The 9,964-nt window shown below is 39.5% G+C and overlaps 1 pseudogene across 1 annotated transcript; it reads left to right on the plus strand.

Annotated features, from left to right (window-relative positions):
* Positions 1 to 6,023: 6,023 nt before the first annotated feature.
* Positions 6,024 to 7,665, plus strand: LOC110740809 (annotated as a pseudogene). The gene has a single exon (XR_002515974.2). The product of XR_002515974.2 is annotated as a frataxin, mitochondrial pseudogene (transcript).
* Positions 7,666 to 9,964: the final 2,299 nt, after the last annotated feature.

The raw sequence follows: 9,964 nt of genomic DNA on the forward strand, positions 1-9,964 counted from the left end.
TGATGGGAAAACTGGAGAAATCTCAATAAAGTAATATACCAACATTAGCTGTAATTCTGACAAATGTATCATGGTAATGTAAGATGTTAACATTAGGAGAAAACTAGGTGAGAGGTATACTGGAACACTAAGAATTATCTTTGCAACTTTTCTGTAAAACTAAAGTTATTCCAAAATAGAAATGTTATTTTAAAAATGTACACCCCAGCCGGGCGCAGTGACTCAGGCCTGTAATCCCAGCACTTTGGGAGGCCAAAGCGGGAGGATCACCTGAGGTTGGGAGTTCAAGACCAGCCTGACCAACATGGAGAAACCCCGTCTCCACTAAAATTACAAAATTACCCGGGTGTGGTGGCACACACCTGTACTCAGGAGACTGAGGCAGGAGAATCGCTTGAACCCGGGAGGCAGAGGTTGCGGTGAGCTGACATCAGGCCATTGCTCTCCAGCCTGGGCAACAAAAGTGAAACTCCATCTCAAAAAAAAAAAAGAAAAAGTGCATCCTATCCTTTCTTGAAGGCTTCATTGTCTATAACAACTTTCTTTGCCCCTGACTCCTTTCCTTACATACATTGCTTAACTACCCTGTGCTTTAGTTTCTTCATCTGTAAGACAGAAACGGGCATAAACCATAATTAAAAGAGGGTCCAGGCAGAGGTATAGGTTGGTGCAAATGTAACTGTGGTTTAAGACCGTGAATTTTAAATCATTATAACTAGGCTCAAAGGTATCTTTAGTAGTCAAAATAGAAACCATTGCAATCAACATATTTTTGCCAACGAGAAATAAGTGTGTTTATTCCTGTAGCATAAAAATCCATGCTTCAGGATTCAACGAACTCTTGGAAAGCATTTTCTGCATCCTGCTGGTTGTGAAAGTGCTTTCCCTGCAAAAAGCTATTGAGATGCTTGAAGAAGTCGTAGTTGGTTGGCAAGAGGTCTGGTTAATGTGGTGGATGAGGCAAAATTTTGTAGCTCAGTTCGTTTAACTTTTGAAACATTGGTTGTGTGACATGTGGTCTTTGCCATGGAGAAGAAATGGACCCTTTCTGCTGACCAATGCTGGCTGCAGGGCGTTGCAGTTTTTGGTGCATCTCATCAGTTTGCTGAGCATACTTCTCAGATGTAATGGTTTCGCCGGTATTCAGAAAGCCCTAGTGGATCAAACCAGCAACAGACCGCCAACAGTGACCATGACATTTTTTTCGTGCAAGTTTGGCTTTGGGAAGTGCTTTGGAGCTTCCTCTTGGTGCAACCACGGAGATGGTTGTCGCTGGTTGTCATATAAAATCCACTTTTCATTGCATGTCACAATCTGATTGAGAAACGGTTTGCTGTTGTTGCGCAGCATAAGAGAAGATGACACTTCAAAAAAATGGCTTTTTTGATTTTTCACCCAGCTCCTGAGGCACCCACTTATTGAGCTTTTTTACCTTTCCAATTTGCTTCAAACGCCAAATGACTGTTGAATGGTCTGCGTTGAGTTCTTTGGCAACTTCTGTAGTTGTAAAAAAAAAAAAAAATCAGCTTCCATGATTGCTCTCAATTGGTCGTTGTCAGCTTCCGATGGCTGACCACTGTGCTCCTCATCTTCAAGGCTCTTGTCTCCTTGGCAAAACTTCTTGAACACCAATGCACTGTACTTTCATTAGCGGTTCCTGGGTCAAATGTGCTGTTGATGTTGCGAGTTGTCTCGCTGCATTACGGCCCATTTTGAACTCAAATAAGAAAATCGTTCAAATTTACTTTTAGGTCTAACATCATTTCCATAGTCTAAAATAAACATAAAATAAACACCAAGTACTAAGTCATTAGCAAAAAGAAAGAAAGTGAGAAGTGCCCATTAATATGATGTATAACATAACCACATTTAGTTAAGAAGGTATTCCAATATCAAGTGGAAAATTCCAACAATGTAAACACCGCAATTACTTTTGCCCTCACCTAATATTATACTGTAATGTGTATGTGTGTGTCTGTGTGTGTGTGTGCGTGTGTGTCTGTGTGTGTGTGCGTGCGTGTGTGTGTCTGTTTATGTGGGTAGAGTAACCTAGGGAGCTACTAAATAGCAGAGCTGGAATGTGCACTTAGGCTGCCTACTTTGAGTCTTTCCTCTTAATCACGAATTTATGTCACCTGTGGAAACATTATGTAACTTATGTTGTAGGCATTTGTATACCATGCATGGAAAACAATCATAAGGGCAAACAGCTGGAGTCATCTCTGAGCTATGGCATTATGAGTAATGTTCATTGTTTTCTTTTCCTTTTCCTTGTTTTACTAATGTTCTACATCAAACACATTCCTTGTGATGAGGAGCAAATAATTATACACAGCAAACTCATTACAGTGGTTGCCTCTGAAGACAGAGTGGCAGAAATAGGACTCAAGGTAAGAGTTGAAGAGGACTCTCATTATTTCTTAAAAATAAAAGGTAAATCCCAACCATCCTGGCTAACATGGTGAAACCCAGTCTCTACTAAAAATACAAAAAAAATTAGCCACGCTTACTGGCGGAGGCCTGTAGTCCCAGCTACTGGGAGGCTGAGGCAGGAGAATGGCGTGAACCTGGGAGGCGGAGCTTGTGGTGAGCCCAGATCGGGCCACTGCACTCCACCCTGGGCGACAGAGTGAGACTCTGTCTCAAAATAAATAAATATATAAAATAAAATAAAAGCAAATCCCTTATAATGCCAAAAGGTGTTACCTCTAACCTATGGACTGAGCAAAATTTAGGGGACATAAGTGAAAAACAGGATTTTGGATGTCATCCATTTATATTATTTAATTTTTAAAAAAATAAAGTAAAGATAATCTAAGTGCTAACTATTAACACAGTGAATGATTTTAGTACCGGTTTGGAAACATCACATTATTTAAAAAAAAAAAAATTATCTCAGTGCCTGTGTGTTGCTGATAGGCTTCACAAACATTTTTTCTGCCTAATGGGTTATTTGGTTATGACAAAATTGCTTCTTCTACACATGTTCCAGCTATAAGAGGGTAGCTTTCTATGTGAGAATATATGTTTATCGGGTTTCCCAACAGCTAAAGCATATGGTGTGTAATTAAAAGGCAACATGAAATAACTGTATTACAATATCTCTTTAGGAGTAAAATCTTAAAGTTGCCCAAAACCTTTCAAAAACTTTATGTAAGAAAGTGCTATGTATGAAAGTCACCTAGATATTCTGTGATCTACTCCAGAATTAAATCTGCCTTATATTGACTCCAAGAGAAGTGTCTATAGTCACTTGCCCTTCAGCATGAAGTAATAGGTTATATCGAGGGATGTTATAGGAAGCAACTCAGCACTGCCAGTATTGTAAGGATATTTTTGAGGGTGTTTATTATTATAAGCCATATACAGACCTAGAGGAGAAGTTCTACTCTGACTTTTTACTAGAATATTTTCTGAACAACAGTTTTATTTTTCACCTTATGAACACTATGAATTCTGTACTTGGTTGTGCATTCTTTTCTTGTCTGGCTGTTAAAAAAAAAATTAGGGTCGAATGTATGGCCTAAAAAAAGAATTAGAAGAATATCTGCATGACAATAACACTGGCAAAAACATCTTAAACAGGACACAGAAAACACCAGACTTAAAAGAAAAGATTGATAAATGGGACCTCATTAAAATTAAACTTTCTGTTCATCAGAAGATAATATTACGATAATGGAAAGACAAGCCATAATTGGAAGAAGATATTTCTAAGATACACATCTAACAAGCAACCCAAGTTAAACTGAACCAAAGATTCAAAAAAATTTCACAAAAGAAAATATCAAAATGGCCACTAAACATGTGAAGGCACACTCATTAGTTATCAGAGAAATGTGAATTAAAAGCACAATAAGATACCACGACCCCCCCATGAAAATGGCTAACATGAAGATTGGAAACACAAAGTCATGATGAAGATATGGGCAATGGGAACTCTTTTATATTGCTGATCGAAGTATAAATCAGTATAACAACTTCAGAAAATTACTTGGCAGGACCTACTAAACTAAAATATTATGCAACAATTCCACTCCTGGGAATATATCCAACAAAAACAAGTGGTTTTATTCACATGTACATGTACAAAAATATTCATAATAGCTTGATTTGTAATAGGCCAAAACTTGAAACAACCAAATGTTCAACAGTAGTAGAATGTATAAATTAATCGTCATGTGTTCATATAACAAAATTCTAAACAAAAGTGAGAGAAAAGTGAATCTCAAAGACATTCTGTTGAGCAAAAGCAATCAGACACAAACTGTATAATGCCATTTATATGAAGTTCAAAAATAAGCAAAACTAACACATGATAAAAGTCAGAATAGTGGTTACCTTTAGAGGAAAAATAAAGATGACATCAGGCTGATGAGAATGTTTTATAATTTGATCGGGGTGGTTATACACACATCTATGTGAGAAAAGTCATTGAGCTGTACATTTAAGATTTGTGCACTTATGTAACCTATGCTGCTTTATATTAAAAAAAGAAATAATGCATGGTTTGTCTCTTTGGGCATTTATATGGCTACGTGACATGTGTTTGATATAATGATCTAATATTCTAGCTCCATTAGGCCTTATTTTCCTTTTCATCTTCTCTCTTACTTATTTTTAATTATTTTATCTTGCTATTATTTGCATAATAGCATCCTCCCGAGCCATTTCAAGTCCTAGTTAGAACAGTTTATAAGTAAGTGCAAATATATCTGAATAAAACTTCAGGTGTTTCTAAATTGGACATCAGAAGACTTTGAATCACGAGACTCAGATTTTCTTTTTCATTCTGACTACACTTACTAAGAGTACAATTTATGGAGAAATTACTTAAGATAATATCTACTTGACATGGTTGTTAAAGGAATTGAAAGAGCATAGCTAAAAGTATTTTTCAAATTGGACAGTGACATAAAAATTACATTTAAAAACAGCTAATATTAATCTAGGAACACAATCTCCAATTAAACAATCAAACTTTAAAAAATTACATTTTTCAGAGGAAAAAACACTATTTGAAGTCTATAATTTCTGTCTTTCCTAAGATTATTTGTAATTGTTTTAAAACATACTCGGTATCCATGTTCAAATTCTGTCCAAGTAAACACCAACATGAGTTTATATGCTTGAGAAATGTCTGTTTATATGCTTGAGAAAGGATTAACTTGTGTGAAGCTATCAAAGGAGAGGATCTGTTTGCCCATCAAAAATTATTCCAGTCATGCAAAACATTTTGTTATTGAGACATAAATCTATAATATACTAAGAATCAAGTTAAGTTTGTAAATTAAATTCAGTAAAATAAAATTTAAGTTAGCCACTGTTTAGATTGGAAAATTAAGGAGAGAGTAATCACTTGAGCTCAGAGTTTGAGGTTCCAGTGAGCTATAATCATGCCACTGTATTCCAGCCGTGCAACAAAGTGAGACTGTATCAAACAAAAAAAGAGAAAGAGTGAGATAAATGTTAAGAGGTGTTTTCATCTCTCCTTGTGCAGATAAGAAGTTTGTGGAAACACAATAAGTGCTATCAGACCTTCCCAAAGGAGTTTCTGAATACAAATGTTCTGACTTTTATGTATAAAGATATCAGCTATACCAGGTGATTCTCTCAAGTTTCTTTCTAATTTAACACATTCCTCAACACATTCCAAGTAGCTTCTCACCTGAGATATCCAATTGAGATTATTCTTATCAAGATAACGTGGGATTCTCTTGTTGCTAGATCCAATAAACATGTTGTAGTTTTAACTCATCTCACCACTGAATATTAGACTCTCTCTTCTTTCCCCCCACTCTCCGAAACAGAGTCTTGCTCTGTTGCCCAGGCTGGAGTACAATAGCACAATCTTGGCCTCCACCTCCCGTGTTCAAGCAATTCTCCTGCCTCAGCCTCACAAGTAGCTGGAACTACAGGCATGCGCCATCATGCCTAGCTAACTTTTGTATTTTTAGTAGAGATGGAGTTTCACCGTGTTGACCAGGCTGGTCTTGAACTCCTGACCTCGTGATCCGCCTACCTCGGCCCCCAAAAGTGCTGGGATTAGAGGCGTGAGCCCCTGTGCCCAGCCTACTCTCTCTTCTTAAAAAGCTTCCTTTCCTTCCTTTCTGTGACGTCACCCTCTCTTGGTTTTCCTCCTATCTTTAGAAGCTACTTCTTAGTGTCTTTTGTGAACTCTACTTATGCCCATCTTTTAAAATTTGGTGGTGCTTAGATTCTCCTCTGTGTCACCTTTATCTGTCTCCCTAGGCAATACCATTCAGTCATCTGAATGCAAACACCATTTGATAATGACTATCAAACCTCCAACTTCAGCCATGATCTCACTCCTGAGCTCAAAATTTATGTAACTCTCTATTGGACATCCCCATGCAGGTTTCCTGTAGAGGCTTCAAAATCAGTTTTACATAGAGTTCATCATCTCTCTCCCTAACCTGTCCCTGTGTGACTGATTTCAGTGAGCATAAAGCTGCTAACACTGAGAATTCTGTCAACGATTTCTTTGACGCAACAAGAAGTCCTGTCAAATTTATTTGTTAACTAGCTCTGCAATTCATTCATTCTATCTTACTTCTTTCAGCTACATAATTCTTGTCTACAATCAATTCTACTCAAAACAAAAAAACCTGATTATTATTCCTCGCTTAATATCCTTTATCACTGCTAAAGACTTACATTCCATAATGACCATTAACGACTGCCATCATGAGAGTTATTTTTCAGAAAACTTTTTCTTATCAGTATAACAATTTTTTATAACACATTAAATAAATACACTATAAACAATAATATTTAGACATTAAAGTTTCAGGCAAAGACTTGATAGAGAAAGAAAAATTTGATGTGAAAGCAGTATTTGAATGACATCTTGTTTCTCATTTATAGAAATTTGTTTTCATTGTTCAAGTGATACATAGTTTTTCTTATGCAAAAATTGTTTGTATGCATTGATTTGAGGTGGAACACATAATAACATTTTTCATTAGAAATAATGGAAGTGGGCAGACCCGGAGTAGCATGTGGACTCTCAGGCGCCACGCAGTTGCCGGCCTCCTGTCGTCCCCCAGCCCGGCCCAGGCCCAGACCCTCACCCGGGCCCCGCGGCCGGCAGAGTTGGCCCCGCTCTGAGGCCTCCAGGGCCTGCGCACTGGCATGGATGCAACCTGCACACCCCACCACGCCAGTTCGAACCTCCATGGCCTCAACCAGATTCGGAATGTCAAAAAGCGGAGTGCCTATTTGATGAATTTGAGGAAATCGGGAACTTTGGGCCACTCAGGCTCTCTAGATGACACCACCTATGAAAGACTAGCAGAGGAAACGCTGGACTCTTTAGCAGAGTTTTTTGAAGACCTTGCAGACAAGCCATACACCTTTGAGGACTATGATGTTTCCTTTGGGAGTGGTGTCTTAACAGTTAAACTGGGTGGAGATCTAGGAACCTACGTGATCAACAAGCAGACGCCAAACAAGCAAATCTGGTTATCTTCTCCATCCAGATGTTATATGGAGTTGCTGGAGTATGAGAAGAGCTTCTTCATCCCAACAGCTTTCAAAGTGAAGCAGCAGCTCATGCCTGTAATCCCAGCACTTTGGTAGGCCGAGGTGGGTGGTTCACTTGAGGTCAGGAGTTTGAGACCAGCCTGGCCAACATAGTGAAACCTCGTCTCTACTAAAAATACAAAAATTAGCTGGGCATGGTGGTGCACACCTGTAATCCCAGCTACTCAGGAAGCTGAGGCAGGAGAATCACTTGAACCCATAAGGTGGAGGTTGGAATGAGCCAAGATCATGCCACTGCACTCCAGCAAGACTCTGCCTCAAAAAAAAAAAAAAAAAAAAACAAAAAAAAAACAGTGAACCTCTGGGTCCCCCAGATCTCTTCAGAGATATGTAATGTTCTCCTTTTTCCAACTACATAAGTCTGTGAGCCTGGGTTTTCTTCATATACTCCAATGAGAACAACATATTGCAACAGATAGAATGAAGAGACAAGTAGAAGAATCCAGCTGTTTTCTATTAAGCCAAACATTACAGTTGTCAACTGAAGAATTCTGAGATTAATAAATTTGCAAAGAAGAGCTTTATTTCTCCTAAAAGATTGCAGCCTGCAGGGTGGTCATTCTGACAGGCTGAGAAATGTAGTCTCTGGCCAGAAGCCAAAAACAGACACTGAGGGTCAGAAGAATAAGACGGGCATTTATGTTGAATAGGATGGCCAAATATATGTATTCAATAAACTATAGGAGGAGTCATGAATAGTCATGAAAGGAGAAACATGCACATGCTCAGTTGAGCTTCATGCCTCTCCATGGGATGCATGTGCAAAAATTGGCAGCATTAGCATGATCAGAGGGTGGAGTTTTCTGTCCTCTGACATCAAAAGGTGAAACAGAGGACACAGAAACCCTCACTGCACATCCTCTGTAAACTGGCCAGAACCATTCCAATGTGGGCAGTCTGTTATCAGGAAGGAATGCTGGTTAGTTGTGCAGAAACTGCAAAAGGAAGGGGCAGTGTCAGACCATTGGTTGATATCAGCGGTGCAACTCGTCCTTCCAAAGGGCTGATTTCTGTTTAACCTGTAGGAAGGAAATCCTAATGGTATTTAGCAATGGAGAGGGTATAACAACACATCATGGCAGGAACTTAGTTTTCAAGGTTTCTCTGTGGTCCCCTTGGCCAAGAGTTGGTGCATCCATTTAGTCAGCTGGGTGACTTAGGATTTCATTTTTATTTTTCCGAGTTTTACAAAACTCTAAAATAATTCTTTGACAGCCAGATGGGAGGGGGTCCGTGGAGAAACTCCAACCAGCCTGCCCACTGGGGTGGAGCCTCGGGAGTTTGCAGCAAGGAAGAGCCTGGCGCCTCCTTTTCCTTTGTGAACCTGGGATTCGAGCAGCCTGGTGGGAAGCACTCTAGCAGGGGACTCTGGCCTTGCAGAGGATCCTGTTCCCCCCAACCCTTTACTTCCCCTTTTCATTTAATAAAACCCTGCTTTACTCACCCTTTAAACCATCTGCAAGCCTAAATTTTTGTGGCTGTGGGATGGACAAGAGCCTTATCTTTAGCTGAACTAAGGAAAAGTCCTGCAATGATTCCATTCTTCCCACCAAATATGTTTTGTTTCGAAAATATAGTTATCATAAATATGTCATTAATATTGTTAAATCAAATTTAGCCTAAAGCTGCCTCCTTACATAGTTTAAGCTTGACTTAAAGGTTATTCTGTACTTAGTGAATTGTAACCTACCTACATGTGTAAACAAGACTGTGACCTACTCTTGTGACAATCATTGGATTTTGGCCAATCAAAGGAGGTCAACTCTTGACACTGCTTTCAAATAAGGCAAATATGGAGCTGTAACCAATATGGCTGTTTCTATACCTCACTTCTGTTTTCTATATGCCACTTTTCTTTCTCTGTCCATAAATCTTCTTCCAGCACGTGACTGTGCTGGAGTCTCTGAGCCTACTCTGGCTGAGGAGGCTGCCCAATTCACAAACTGTTCAATTAAACTCTGTTAAATTAAAAAAAAAAAAAGAAAGAAAAAAGAAATAATGGAAGTTTTTGGCCAGGCGCAGTGGCTCACCCCTGTAATACCAGCATTTTGGGAGGCCGAGGTGGGCAGATTACCTGAGGTCAGGAGTTCCAGACCAGCCTGACCAACATGGAGAAACCCTGTTTCTACTAAAAATACAAAATTAGCTGGGCGTGGTGGTGTGTGCCTGTAATCCCAGCCACTCAGGAGGCTGAGGCAGGATAATTGCTTGAACCCAGGAGGTGGAGGTTGTGGTGAGCTGAGATGCTGAGATTGTGCCATTGCTCTCCAGCCTGGGCAACAAGAGCAAAAGTCTGTCTCAAAAAAAAAAAAAAAAAAAGGGGGGGGGGCCGGGGGGGGTGGCTCTAGTCCGTAATCCCAGCACTTTGGGAGGCCGAGACGGGCGGATCACGAGGTCA

Source organism: Papio anubis, chromosome 9 (genome assembly GCF_008728515.1).
Source record: "Papio anubis isolate 15944 chromosome 9, Panubis1.0, whole genome shotgun sequence".
NCBI lineage: Eukaryota > Metazoa > Chordata > Mammalia > Primates > Cercopithecidae > Papio > Papio anubis.